Here is a 16,217-nt window from a genome sequence, read left to right as displayed (position 1 = left end):
TACAATACGTCTCAGCAAGCATTAGACTGAACCGTTTTATTACAGGAAACACAGGGAATAGAAATACCATTCGCTCTTCATCATCATTCTTTATAAGAGTACCCACACACACACACACACACACACACACACACACACAAACACACACACACAAACACACACACACACACACACAGATCCAACACGAGAAAATAATAGGCTGAAAGTGACTGGGATTGTCGATTTACTCTACAAACAGAAACTAAAGCCATCAGAATAACAGATGCTATAATCACATATAGATTCTACATGTAGCAGCTTTAAAGTGGCTTTAAACGACTGCAACAGCTGCAAAGTGCTGCCGTAGGAAATGGCAAAATCAGAATAATATGTAATCAGAAATGTTGACATATGGGATAGCTAAATATCAGGATGTTAAAGCAGCTATTATCAATGTATTCATATTAAAATGGATCCAATGATTAGGTGCCAAATGAAATTGGCCGCTTAAAGAGATGAATCAACACGCTGCGGTTCCCCTCAGCTCTACAGAGCGTGATGACAGACAGAGTTAGAAGCTAGCTGATGAACATAATGGATCATGTCACAGCTTAAGTCTCAGATACTTCCTTCTGGAGTTGACCAACAAAACAGAGCTAAAACAAAAGTGATTATCGGACTTGCATTCGCCACATGGACGGACACATGACTCCAAATGAATAAAAATGCTGCTTTGTACCTGCTGCATGTGTAAACGTGCTAACAAGTTCACCATATTATCTTTAGAAGATGATATGTCAGAGCTGTGTTTAAAGCAGGTGTAAGTATTTGAGTTGCTGCAGGGCAGAAGGAGAACATTTGCACAAACTGTCTCTGGAGCTTTCCAGTGAAGCTAACTTTCAAAATGAATTGTCTTTGATACGGAAACAACAAACAGTGAGGTATGATCATCAAACACAGAACGTAAACCTGGCAGTGAACGCTGTCAGCTGCTAAAACTGAGAGTAGTTCACTGCAGGCTGGTTGACAGGCATGTAGGCTCATCGTGTTTGAGTTTGAGACTGAGCTTCATTAATGAAACAGTGCCATAAGGCCTCACAGTCAGGTGTCTCTCTTAAACACTGAATAGACTGACAGCTAGTCTCGGTTATAGTAAGACACCTGTCACCATCTGCTTCAACAGTATGTGATGTCGGGAGTGATGTCTCTACTGGTGTTTTATAGTGTAGTATTCCTACTTTTACTTGAGTGAAGGATGTGAATACACATCCACTGCTGCCTGTGTTCATCAGTCCTACCAGTGACTGGCAGTTGGTGGTCTTGTCAGGTGTCTGGTCTCTTGATTTTTTTGGACGAGTTCTGAAGGTAGAAAATCACTTCATGAGATATGAGCATCACATGATTTTCACCATGCAAACCTAAAATGCCTTACCTAAAATAGATTATCTTAAAAAATTAAATTAAAATTAAAAAAACAGTGGTTTGTGGGTCTTGTTTTATCTATGGTTGATGTTAAGAAAATTTAAGTACAAAATCTGCAGTTTCATATATAAAATATGTTGAGTGTGAATGGTCTGGTATATTAAATTTGCTATACCTTTCTAACAGTAGTGGGCAGTAGGTGACAGTGCCACCCTGTGGTCATGCCTGGTATTTGTTTTACCAGAATAGCACACTGACCTGAGTCTGTCAGTTGAGTGATGGAAACACAATGGACATAACAAGTTCCACTCCATTAAGTATTCAACATTTCATAGCATCTACATTTTTACATTTCAGTTTCTGTTTGATGAGGAAAAACTTCATTCATTAGTTTTATGAAATCCATTCACTTCAGGCCAGTCTGCTCTGACTGCAGGTATGTATTGTGATTAGTAGTTTTCACATTTCTCACCAGCAGTGAGCCTGGAGTCCTCTGCTCTCAGAAAATCAGAGTCATTGCATGCTGGGAGAAAACAGATACCAGCTGCTGATGCCTTGAATGAGAACTAGATGTTATTTGGAATCACAAAGGACTAGTGTTAGTCTGGCTCACTGTTCATCAGCTGAAAGTGATTCATTCATTTTGACAGAAAAGCCTCTATATTTCTTTCTTTCTTTACAATCATATAATAACACAGATTACAAAACCCATAATGGCAACAACTATCACTCAGATTCTATTATTGTTTGTCATTTGGTTGCATTTGAAACGCTTTGTAATCATGGATAATGAGTGAGGGGGAAAGCCTGGCGGCTGTCACTGACTACATGAATTCCCATTGCAGTGAACATTAGAGGATGTCTGCAATAATAAAATAACTCTGACGAATGTGTGCCGTAATTAACAATAAAAAAATGAAATATGCATTTTAAACAGTAGCCTGTTTGCAGACCAGAAGGTGATTTGATGTATCTTGATATATTGAGGCATCTTATCAGCAGGTTTGTGTTTTTAGCTGGTAACCCACGCAGTGAACATACTGTTGTTGGGTCTATGCTCTGCCTCTGTATGTAAGTATACAAGCTATATATAAGTATGTGGCTTATGGACCACAACAAAATAGGAAAATCTTAAAATGATACTCGTTAGAGAAAATCTGGACACAACAACATAATAGTAAAGTCTTCCTCCCAATGGCTACAACAAAATCAGGGAATGTACTTTCAAAACAAAAATCATATTAGAACCAACTTCTCACAAGTTAAACAACTACTTTACAACTAACACTTTATAATAAAGGCATAAAACACATTCTTAAAACGGCTACAATCAATGTTTTTAATATTAACAACGAATCAGAATCTCAGAATTTTTCCAGCCTCTGACTTTACTGTTTTTAGTTCACTCTCATCTCTTAAAGCGTCATTTCACCAGCTGTGGACAGTAACTAAGTAGATTTACCTGATTACTGTACTTAAGTACATTTTTCAAATATCTGTACTTTACCTGAGTATTATCATTTTTGAAAACTTCAGACTTTTACTCCACTACACTTAAAAAGACAAATATTGTCCTTTTGACTCGTTACTTTGAAGCAGAGCTTTTAGTCAGTGAATTCATTTTCCTTTATTTTCTAAAGTGTGATAGACCATACAGAGAAAGACCAATCACAGTCAACCCCTATGCTGTCAGTCATGTTGTGCTAGTCCATATAGACATAAAGAAAGATTCCTCTCTTTTTAAATGACCAAACTCCATCACTGCCATCCAACTTGAGAAAGCACGTTACGGTATGTAACATTTGTTTAATTCCCGAATAAACTTTTAAATGGACAGCTTGTGATAGTTCGCTGTCCTTTTGATGATTCAGTTGTGTTTTATGGCCATGTCTATTGGCTCTGTATCATACTCTACAAGCTCTTTATTCTACAGGTTCTACAGTCAGTCAGTAGGTTATTTCACGGTCATTAGTTTCTTTAAATGTGGAACAAAACAACACTGTGTTGACATGAAAAATGTACTTTTGAACACTTAAGTATTTTAAAATCAAGTACTCCAGTACTTTAACTCAAGTAAAAATCTGACTGAACAACTTTCATTGTATTGGAGTAATATTTGACCAGGAGGATCTATACTTTGACTCTAATGGACTGTGCCCACTTCTGCATTTTACTAGCAGTGACTGTGCTCGAATCTAGCTGCTTAGAATAAATGAAGGTGTTTGTAACTGACAACTTCATATGTCTATGACAACAGGTCCTTTTTCTGTAACTGGATTCGAGTCAATTAAATAACACTGCATGTTGCAATTGTGATTTAAGAATAATTAAATGATCTATTAAGTGTAAACTGGTCACATACATTAATAGTGAGTTGCTCTTTTCTTAATAGTGAGCAACAAGAAGTCACGATGAACTGCATCAGTTATGCATCACTAATTTTAGTAGGTTGACTCCAGGTATTAGTTCACATATTTTTTGTGATGTACTCAGCTTTGCCAGCATTTTTAATTCCCCACACACAAAGGAATGAATAGCTTTTATGTCAGAAGTGAAGGTGACATTTCTCCATCAAATTGCCTGCACTTAGAAAGTCTGGATCCCTCTGTTCACTCGTGGGAGTTTAATGAGAAAAACCAATCAAACACCAAAATGGGAGATTAAAGAACAAGTTTCTCTGGTTGTTGACCAGCTGGTGAATTAAACCATTGGAAACATTAAAAAGGAAGAAGCAGTGACTAATTATTATATTTTCTGAATTCATATGAACACAAGAACAAAACATGACTTTACAGTTAAACTCCATGTCATCAAGATGGATTAGAGTCAACATGATCAATGCAGTTCTCCTGGATGACAGTGGGCTTTAATATGACTGGGCCTGTGACTGAATGCTCTCTCAACGACTCTGCACAGCTGCAGTGAATCCTTCTACACAATATAAACCCTCTGTGTCTAGACTTTAAGCTCTGCCTCACTGTGCACGTACTGCTGGGAAACGAGTGGACAGTACAAGTCCAGATGAACCAACGTACAAAAGTGGAAAAGGTGCTGATAACTGATCTGTGCCAGTGTGTATAAAGCCATTGTTAAATTTCAAGGACGACCTGCTATATTTGCTCTTATTGTTAGAATTAAGAATGTGTCATACATAGCTACACATTTCTGAGTATATTTTTGTACATGTTTTGGAAATGTGTGCAAATAAAGACAAAGTCAGTTCTGTCTGCACCACATACAAAAAAGTTCATGACATGATAGAGTCAACATGAATGCAATCAAATGTTCACGTGCTCCTGTGATTCTTCCTGCTGTTCACATTTACAAAATCTCTACATTAGAAAATGTGCTACCATCAGCATGCTAACATGCTCACATTGACAACGCTAACAAAATGATGTTGGCTGAGGCTGATGGGAAAGTCGATGGTTGCAGGTATCACCAAAAGGATCGGCAAAGTCATCATCAGGATTGAGACCATGAATATCTGCAGGAATCCATTCACCTGCTGTCACTAAAAACCAAAAATGTCAACCTGATGGTGGCGCTGGAGAAAAAGTCATGGGATGACTGAATCAGTAAGTGATCCATCCGATATCCAATAACTGTCAGTCTGGACCAAACTGTTCGGTGTATGCCTCTTTGACGTTTAATATTTTCATGAAAAATATCTCAAATAGCATATTTCAATAGAGTTAACATGGCTGTAGGAGGAAATATAGACGTGTTCATGCGTCAGTATACTGAAGCATAATAATAGTAGGGATGGGCATTCTCAGTACTTTCAATATTTGAGTACTCTCATTACCTTATGAACGAGTACTCGATTACTCGCAATTTTTTTTTTTTTTTTAACCGTAAAAAAATTTATACGGAAGGTGCTTGTCCTTCTGGAAACACAAGCGGAATGTTAAGCTTGTGTTTCTAGTCGGACACGGACCTCCCCGAGCCAAGCCTACTGTTTGGCTGTCAGAGAACATGATATGCAAGTTTAACGCCACATTGAACTGCACGTTATTGTCGTATTTTTTTTATTTATTTTTTTAAATCAAAGTATTTCCCGACATCACTTTCCCTAGTCACGGCTGCCATGGGGCACGTAACGCTTACCTGAGTTGAACTAATGTAGCCAAAAACAAGGTGCGCAGGTGCGCGAGTAGTGAAACGCTACTCGAATAATGACGTCAAAAACGAGTACTCAAGTACTCGTAGCCATCCCTAAATTATAGATAATGGAAATGATGTTGGAGTGCTTGAGTGAGGGTGTGGTAGGAGGGTATCACTTAGACTTCACAAAAATTATTTAGCTTCTTAAATACAACTTTCCTACTTTTTTCTGAAATTATTTTGACCCATAAGTCAACGTTTAGGATCGTTCTCATGTTAATTTCTTATACAGTGCATTCTGGCAATGTCTAAATGTTAGATCAACAGTCTGGTTATAGGGATATCAAATCATGGTTCGAATTCCAACCAAACACATCACACTGACTCCTCTGATCTGCTTCTCTAAGCTGTTTAAAGATGATTTATTATTATCAGTGTTTGGTTGGAACAAACAGCTGCAGCGGCCACTGTCCTAGACTGTAGAAGCGACATGGAGCTAGCCCTGAAGGAGGTGAAGTATTAACAAGTTGTACCTGTAGTCTGGTGAAGGTAGCAAACAGCAACCATCTCCTGTGGTTCTCACTGAACGCTCCCTCTCCTCTCATCAGCAGGAGCTCCACTATTAACTTTCCATCTGCTCCTACTCTGTGGACACATGAAGTTCACACATACTTTGATGAAAATGAAAACACTGCTCTTCAAACGTACATAAAACACAACGGATGTGGTTATGTTGGTGTCTGTCTTGGCTGGCTGCTGCTCAGATATATGAGCCTCATTGTAAAATGCATGATAACCAGCAGCGGAGTCAGGCTTTAGGACAAATGGAGCCAGAGGCTGTTGAGAGATGATGCTGCGTTGTTTGTTGCCACTCTAACCCCAGCTATCCAGCCTTTCTTTTTATTGTTTCTTTTATGCTGTGAAGATAAATCAGCAGGTGCTACAGGAGGGATAAGCCACAAAAAAGGAAAAAAAAACGAACTCATAAATCCTTCAGATACTGACTATATCCTAGCAGTTGCAGCTTCAAGTATCATCTCCCAGCTGGACTGGTAATATCATACTTTATGATAACATGTCTGGATGGGCACTGAGCTAGACTCCTCTTCCTGTGAGCTGAATATCAGTCCTGTCGTGGTCACTTTGATTTATCATTTCACTCACTCATAAAAAAAAATAAAAAAAAATTAAAAAGAAGGAAGACACAAGTCCTTCTATTCAAAGGCCAAATCCCTTATTGGTCTTTTCCTGGCCATTCCCTTCAGTCTTCAAAATCATCCAGCAAGAGTAAATTGTTAAGAACTCCTGCATGGGCAAAGTGAAGCACTTAGCATGAATAGAAAAACGTTACCTAAAAACAGAAATATGCGCAGTACTAAGTGTTTCATTTCCCTATGGCTGACAGGTGTCACCTAAAATTACTTTTATACATAATTTTATCATTAATATAAAAACTAACTTCACATCACAAAGCCCCACTTTCCTGCAGTCTGACTTTTAAAGGTTGTTAGAAGTGACCCTTCTCCTGGAGGAGTTATTGAAAGGTCCTTTACAAATTGCTGCTCCACAGCCACCACAGATGCTGCTGGTAATATCTGGCATGTTCCCCAAGAAAGTAAAAGAATAATTATTCACTTTAATACTAATGACAGTGATGTATTGCTCAAATTCATCAAACTTGGCACATATTCCAGTTGCTGTTTAATGATCTGTGAAGAGATAGATGCCCTATGTTTTTGTTGTTTATTAAAAATAAAGTACTGATGCAATATTGTAGTGAAACAAATGTACAACACTGCACACACTATCAACAGTGTGTGTGACACTGAGTGTCGTCACCTGGAGGGCAGCATTGTAGGTCAACAACAAGACTAAGAAGTCTTCAGCCATGCTAGCAGCTCTGTGAGACAGTACCTAACCACAGCAATTATTTAAGCTAAATGCTCAAATTAGCACGTTAATATGCTTCCGGTGAAAATGCTAATATGCTAATATTAAGCAGGTATAATGTTTACCTTGTTGACTAGTGTCCTCCAGGCTCTTTGGGCGACGAGCGGGCTACAATTTTCTTTTAGCTGTCTTCTATAGTCACCAACACGGCAGGTTAAGTTGACAGAACTTAATTCTGCCTTCTCAGCATTTATATGTTTGCGCCTCCCAAAAGACTGTCACATTCACACCTGTCCCCCGTAAACAATGCCAGGTGGGAACCAGAAGTGCTCCACACTAAAGGAGGTTGTAAGTAACCAACTAAACTGGTACACCTATATTATATTTAAGATAATAAAATGCTCCAACTGATAATAAAATTATTAGACTCAATGAAGTAATACTAAATAATATAATAAACTCAGATAATGTTTAATGAACTTAATAAACAACATAAATTAATATGGTAAACTTATAATTAAAATAATCCAAATGTGTACAATAAATAAGGTTACACTAGTTTAGCATGTTAGCATGCTAGCATTTTCTCTGTCACAAAGTACAGCTGAAGTTATTTGGGGTGTCATTGGAGTAATGCTGGTTAGCCTACTCTTAGCATTAACTATAAACTTGATAGTGACTTTAAACCACTAATGCGATTATATAAACCATTGATCTTGAAAATAAATCCTTACAAAAATAAATCTCATCTTACATCAGTTTTGTGAGTATTTAGTCATAAACCGAAACTTTCATCGGATGGCACCAGATAAAAAGTTCAGGGATCACCAAAGTTGTTACAGTTCATCTTGAGGAGGGCACAAGTGTTTGTGCCAGTTACCAATCCGTGCCAATCTAGCTGATAGTTGTTGAGACATTTCACTTCAAATCACTGATGTCAACCTCATGGTGGCACTACAGGGCATCACCAAAGTCAGTGGGACTTATCATCTGGTTATCATGAATTACTGGATAAATCTTTTGTGTCAATCCAAACAATACCTGTGAAGAAATGTGAAAACTTTAACACAAGAGGAAATGCTAGGGGATCATCAGTCTTTCAAATCAGTCCTTAAGCAACTATGACATAAGGTGGCAAAGGTCGCAATAAATCCAATAGTCTTTGAGATATTTCACACGACACTGTCTTCTCCAGAGCGGCCAATAGTGGCTAAAAAAATGTTGTGTAGGTGATGTAGTCAGTTCTTATACCTACAATACATATTGAAGCTGTTGCTTTGCAAAGCTCTTTGTCTTTTTCCTTTTGGTAAATACTCAGTAATCAGTGAAGTGATGGCACACACATCATTCTCTCTTTGTTCAATGGGGCTGTGTTGATTACATACTGATTCCCAGCGAATCCTGGTGCCGGCTGCTCTTGGAAGTGATGAACCACCAAGTTAATGGGATACATCATCATGAGAGTATACACTCCGCATCAAGCTGAGCATGGGCTCTTCAGGGGGTATTTGCATAAAACAACTTACTAAACTCAGCTGCAGTGACAAAAAAAAAAACAAAAAAAAAAACCCTGCTGTCTGTCAAGATACAAAAAGGTGCATTAGTGTCACCTGCTGGGTAAGAGCTTGTGCTTCTTCTAAACACTGCTACATTTAACACAGTGTTGCATATTTTCTCTATTGCAGTCACAAAACATCAACAGGAGCTTCACAATAACAAAAAGAATTGTCTACTGTGTGATAATGTAACTAGATTTTTATGAGAGAAAACAGACAATCTGTCAGCACCGCAGTGTTAGCTGATACTATGGAAGGAGGAGCAGGGCTGACATTTTTCACTGACTAACATATCACAGAAAAACACAAAAACCTCCAGTGTTTTGTAGCCACACAGAAAGTTTTGGTTATATTTGTGCAGTTTCTGTCATTTCTGCCTCCACCACAAAACAATGCAGCACAGCATCAGACAATTACATTTAAACCCCCCCACATGTGTTTTCACTTACACTGTTCCTAGTTAGTTCTACCTCTCCACCAGCTGCAACAGTAACAGCAACTTACATATTCATGCATCAGTATTAACAATCAAATGAAGTCATTTATAATTATAGCTCAGTCCCAGGGAGCTTTGTTCTTTGATCTGAGTGGGCCTACCTCTTGTATCACTGTTCTCAGGACTGTGTGGGTGTATACATAGACTGTGCTTGACTGACACTTCCTTTACTCTCCTGTTAGTTACTATCTGTTTGTTTATGACTGTATCATCTTAATAAGTTTTAGTTCATCACTTCTACCGTGTCTTACCTGTTCTTTTATTGTTCTGTATTTTACTCTGTGTCATTTGTTGGCACTTTTCTTTGCCTGATTTTATTTAATTATGATCCTTAAATGTTTCAAACTTGATAATCAGTGTAAAGCACCTGGTAACTTTGTTTTTTGAAGATGCTGCATAAATAAAGTTTATCATTTGATCACATTTATTGTTATATTATTAATACATAAAATTTGGTGATGTCAAGTCACTACTACAGGAGCAGAGGTCTAATTAGGATAAATGAAAACACCTGTGTGAGGGCGTGGCTTACAAACACCATTCAACAGCAGCACCTCTGTCCAGACTCAGCATCAGTAAATGATACACTGAATAATGGCTGAATTCCATTTAGCTTATTCAGTTTCAGGCTCACTGTCACATTGACATCGTTAATGTTGTTAGTGACACCTGTATTTTTCCTGCAGTGACAAGTCATACAGTGTTCATTAGAACTGCTTTCTAACTTATAAATAGTCCCAATAAAGACTACTGATAGGTCAAACTAACGAAAAAGGACATTCTTAAAACATAATATATAAAAATAATTATTTCACCCCTCGGAAACTTTCTTTTAAATGTTAGATGAACTTGCAATTTCTGTGTCACAGTTCTCTATCTTCTGTCATGAAAACGAAACAGTTTGTCGTTTTGATTATTTGGCTTCTTCCTGAGACTTAGATGATACAACTGTTGTGTTTGTGCACTAAGTGGCTGTTGCTTCATATTTAACAGACACAAATGAGAGTGTTATTGATATTCTCATCCAACTCTCACTGAGAAAATTAGTAAGTGTATATACCTAATTGTCCACCTACTATTTTAAACAGGAGAATGCTAAGTTTTGTGATTTGTAAAAAGAAGAATTTTACCTTCTAGAAAAATTAAAAAAAAAAAAAAAAAAGAAAAAAAAAGATGAATGTTTTCTCATTCTTGGTCATTTGGGATTACACAGTGAATTCTGTGGAAAACTGCAGGATGAGGCTCTACTAATGGTGTGTAATGGTGGTTAGACTGTCATGATGTAGATGATAGAAAATGTGGGATTTACTTGATGCCCTCAACTCTACCACAAGATGGCACCAGAGCACTCTCTGGTTATAAGGGAGCATGCAGGCCTCTCATCCAATCATCACACAGTGTGGTCTGCTGGAGCACCAGACCTGAGGAGGTTGGACCACAGAGATAAAATACTACTGACTCATTGTTACTGTGATATTTGTTATCAGATAAAGCCGAGTAATATCTGGACACTGAATGTGGTCAACTGTCTCGTTCAGAATGTATTTTCAGAGGTGTATACATGTGTTTAGTTATTATATGAGGAGCTGTCAGTCACTTTCCCAACCTATAATATTTCCATGTGTACGCTTGGACTTGAACTATCTCCTCACAGATGATACACTGGCTCTGTAACACACAGCAGCTCTGTCTTCTCTGTTCTAGCAGTCTGTCCTCTCCAGTCATTTACATCACTGAGCTGGAGCTGCAGTGAGAAGGCTGTATCCTCTGCACTGACGGATGTCTGTCTGACAGGCCTGTGTAGCGGCGGCGGCAGCAGTGCTGTATGTTTGCTGTCTCGTGTGCAGGCACCAATGAGCCTGTGAGGGACGGAGACATCTGTATATTCAGGTTTTCTCCTCCTGCAATGCGCTGCTCACTGTGCATGGCAGAACACGAGGAGGTACACGCTCGTCTGGCTGTGTGGTGAGCCATGGCTGCCATCATTGGTGTGTAAGACTGTCTATAAATATATATATTTATATAGCCTACTGCATGTGTGCGTATGTGTGTGTATGTGTGTGTATGTGTGCGTGTGTGTGTGTGTGGAGGCCTATAGGCAGTTTATTGCTGTTTATTGTAAAACATTTGAGCAAATTTCATCATTTCATATTGATGTTCAGTCGTTTTCTGCCACTACAGAGAATGGTGTAAGAAGGGACAACTATATATGTATAAACACCAAGAAAACAAATATAATGTGTATAATGTGTAAGTAAAAACTAGCAGAGTCATAGGTAAATCTTAATTCACTGATACACATGCAATGCGTCTGCCCTGTGTCGGCCTATGCTGCTTGGGTGTGGGGATTTAAAGCTCACAAAGGATGTGAGCAGGTTCACAATAAAGTCATGAAATACTTTTTTGGGAATAAATAAATATGCTCCAGCAATAGCTGTGACAGGGGACGTGATGAGAACCCTGTTAGTACCCTGGGCTGTTTGTATGAGAATGAGTGGGACAGACTGGTATGAGTGAACAACAGAAGACTTAATTTCATTAAGGGTGTGATGGTCTCTATTTTGAAAGAAAGTTTAAACTGCTTTGATTCAAGATTTTGAAGAAAATGGCTGCTGAGATCTGGAAGAAGCCCAAACAGAAGATATTGGTCAATCAAAATTGAGTTTGGCAGTGAAAATGACGTGGAATTGAATCGGTATCTTACTAAGTGGAACCAGTACATTATGTTAGTACTGATGGAACAAGAATGGGTATGTGAGTTTAATTAACGAAAAAAATAACATGTAGCCTATTTTATTTTATGTTGCCATTTGTCTCACGATCTAAGAATGAGGTTACTGAACTAAAAAAGATTTTTTTTGAGAATATACTGAAACAAAGCAAAGCCTCTGTAAACATGTCTGGCTATTAAGAATTAAGACTAAAATTCAGTTTATGGTGCTGTGCTAACATCAGCATGCTAACATGCTCACACTGAGAATGCTAAAATGCTGATGCCAAGCAGGTATGACTGTATCTGCTTTAGCATATTAGCATGTCAACATAAGCTATTCAGCACTAAAAAAGTACAGCTGAGGCTGATGGGAATGTCATTAGCTTTGAAGGTGTTTAGTCATAAACCAAGTATTGGACAAACTGTAATTTTGATGATGGTGCTAGATTTATAAATGTTAGGCTACAGATTATCCTGGAGGGACAGGGAGTGAGTGTACAACATCTCATGATAATCCACTCAATGGCTTGTTGAGACATTTAATTCAAAACAACATGTGTCAAACCGCATGGTGGAAAAATCAGGGGATCAATAAAGTCATTAGGATCCAAACTCTGTGGACCATGAATGAATTCGCAGGACGGACCGAAGTGTCGGATCAAAATTGCAAAGTATAGAGCCATGCTGCTAGCATGTATGGCTAAATCAGCTTTGCAGGTAGCTTTTATATAATTTTTCTGGAGCATGTTTTACCTTCTTACCACTAGTGCTTGTGATCTGCAGCAATGATTTGTTTTCCTTTGGAACATGAATGTCATTAGCTGGAGGTCTTTGTTCATCTGGTGCTAGCATGTGCTCCATGTGTTATGGACCATTTGGTATGAAATGAAAAAACAGTAACTATAATTCAAATTATATTTCAACAATATATGCATATCATTATTTTCTTTTGCATATAAATATTAAAACATACAAACTGCAAAATGCATACATCCATGTGCTGATAAGTTTACTGCTGAAACCGCACACACACTCGCAAAAGTTTGTGGACTGTAAACAAACAGACACATACTGTCAGCCATACTGTCAGCTGAGATTATGTGTTCTCAAGCCTCATTTGCAACATTTGAGAAGCTTGTATTTTTTTTTTTTTTGTTTTGTTTTTGCAGTGTGAGATTCCCGGAGGCCGCTTAACAGAGACGTAGTCAGCAGATTCTGATAACATGTACAAGCATGATGTTTATTTTACTCATCAGAAATCAAAGTCGTCTTTGTGCTGAGCAGGGGTTGGCTTCCCAGGCTTCAGAGAGGTCTCTTTGAGCTCAGCACAGAGTTTCCAAGCTGTGGCTGAATCACAGGCACAGGGATTTCATCAAGGAGCAGTAGTATTTTAGTCCTGACTTGTTAGTATTTGGTTTAGATTTCTGTTCATTTATTGGCCGCTGTTTACTATTGATATATATTTATAATTTTCTCAAAAAGGCAAAAACACACAGAATGAACCACCTTGATAATTGTTTTGATTATTTGTCTCTTTGACATGTTGGCATGAAGACACCAACTCATCCACAGTTATTCCTGCGTAATAAAGCTCACAAACAAAATGGTCACACTGTGTTCATGTCACGCGGGAATAATTAAAGAAATTACTTCTCAGTAAAAGGCAAACGAGTGGAAGTGTTCATTTTTGATGCACTTTGAAAACCGTAATGACACTGTGATTGCTGCTGTGTGTAGATTTCCGTTTCTCCACATAAGCTTTTTCACATGTGCACTTGGTTATGGGGTTCATGTTTTACAGCAAGCCAAACATAGATATGTAAACCACAAATGACAAACCCAGTGAGTCGTATGCTTGTGTGATATTTTTACATGTCAGCAAAAAAAAAAAAAAAAAAAAAACCGACTGAGGTCATGCAGTTCGTTTGGTTTATTTAAAGGTGAATTGTGTCATCTTGTGCTTTTCTTGTTGGTGACACCAGAATGGAGGAAGAGAATCAAAGAGCAGGACTGAAACTCGTTTTTCGCGACTTGAAAGCTGCTGAATGGAATTTTCAACAACTGCAGGAGGCTCTGATTTACCTTTTAACCCTGATGTATCATTGCTGAAAAGGATTTCACACTACTGTTTTTGACCAGGGACTCTCCTAAAAACAGCACATTTTAAATTTAATACTTTACCTCAACCCCTATTTAGCATTTATATATTAAAAATTAATTAACTGCCTATAAGACACTATAATATAATAAGGTATATGGACACTCCTGATTTATGGTCAGTTCCGCTCCAAACCACAGTTTTATATTTTGCCACAAAATTAAAAGCCTTTTCAGCCACTTCTCCAATATACAGAAAATCCCACTGGAGCCAGATCCTAAGGAGATTACACTGGGAACATCAGAGGCTGTCACGAAACTGACTGCTTCTCAGCAACACTTCATCTCCTATGGGCAAAGAGCAGCTAAAAAAAAACCTTCTGGAAAAAAAACCTGAAGAAGAATAAACTGAAACATTACATATAGAGAGAATTAGGTTTTATCTTGAATGATAAATTTGAATCAATTTTTTAAAATATGGTCACCAGTTATTTCTTTTCTTGAACAACAAACAAATTGAACACGAGCTCAAGAATTAGCAGTAGTGCTGAGCGGGCAGGTGAACGGTTAGTAGATCAGGTATGCCCCACTTTTTCCCTTTTCTTCTTCCTTTCTCTTTGTCGTCCTTCTCTTTTTTATTTTATGTTGTTTGTGAATTAGTGTAAAAATTAAAGCAGTTCCCTGATCTGTATTCATGTCAACATCTTTTGCACAAATGCTTCCAGTAAAAACATTGGAAAGATTTACTGAATGATGATTTCACACAAATCCTATTGCATTATGAAAACATATTAACTGTGAACACATGTGTACAGTCATCCACAGGCAAGTTTGAAACTGTTTATAAATGGGTTCAGAGCTCATGAAAACACAATGATCTTGAATGTTCAGTTTTGGCAAAAAAGCAACACTTACTAGATTTCCCCTGGAGCTTTCAGCTGCATCTGGTGGCCTTCATCAGCAGATGGAGTTTGCTCAGATGTCATAAATACATTATTGTGAGTTACATTCTGCTTATGAGTTCTAAATGGTGGAGATAAAATAAAGTGCTACAATGACGACATGATAACATTGTCTTGTGGGAGTTCAGTTACTGATTGCACTTCATCCTTACACATATTCACTTTACACATTCACAGCATTAACAGCAGTACGTGTTCGTGTTGATCAGCGGATTGTTGTTCTTTTTGCTTTAATGTAGACGTATTAAGCAGAAGAGTGTAATTCTTCTGTGCACGTACAGTGTTTGATCCCACCGGTGTGTTGGACTGATTCGATAACAATGATCAAAGATCTAAACCAGGTCTTGTCCACACAGCTTTGATCATTCATTCATGGGTTTTAAAGCCCTGACAGCAGTTGTTCTCACATCAGCCCTAATCTGGGACAAAATGAGGCCCTCTGTTGTAATGACAGCCTGAATGAAAAGTGTTCAACTGTTTCGAATGTTACATTGTTTGTCACCATCGTGATGCATCTTGTCATTATATTTAGACTCTTGGATTCAAGCAGATCAACATTATTTATGACAACAGACAATCGTTACGGTCAAATCTGCTTTATTCAAAAGATGCTACCTGTGTATGTTAAAACAGCACGAGCCACACAGCTTCATCACTACCTGCATTTATCGCCAACCAAACGTGGAAAAACATAAATGGACCTTTGTGTTCGTAATAGCTCTATTGCTGTTTGTAAGAGGAAAATCAATTCATCTTTTGATTCCTTATATTGTCCGATTCTTTGGTCTGACTATTTCGAACAATCACCTTCCTCACAATGAACGAATGTTTGTAAAGCTGAATTTGGGAGCAGGATTCAAGAGCTGACACTGATATGAAAAGCTTCATTCATCATAAATGTATTCAACTAAATTTAAAGGGTGTGTGTCTGTACGCTTTTCTGTTACAGTTAGTCAATTAATTGTTTTGTTGATACACCTAAAATTGACAGGCAA

The sequence above is a fragment of the Seriola dumerili genome, unplaced genomic scaffold (assembly GCF_002260705.1).
Source record: "Seriola dumerili isolate Sdu_G_001 unplaced genomic scaffold, Sdu_1.0 BDQW01000091.1, whole genome shotgun sequence".
Taxonomy (NCBI): Eukaryota; Metazoa; Chordata; class Actinopteri; order Carangiformes; family Carangidae; genus Seriola; species Seriola dumerili.
The sequence above is the reverse complement of the archived record's forward strand: the minus strand, read 5'-3'. Positions refer to the sequence as shown.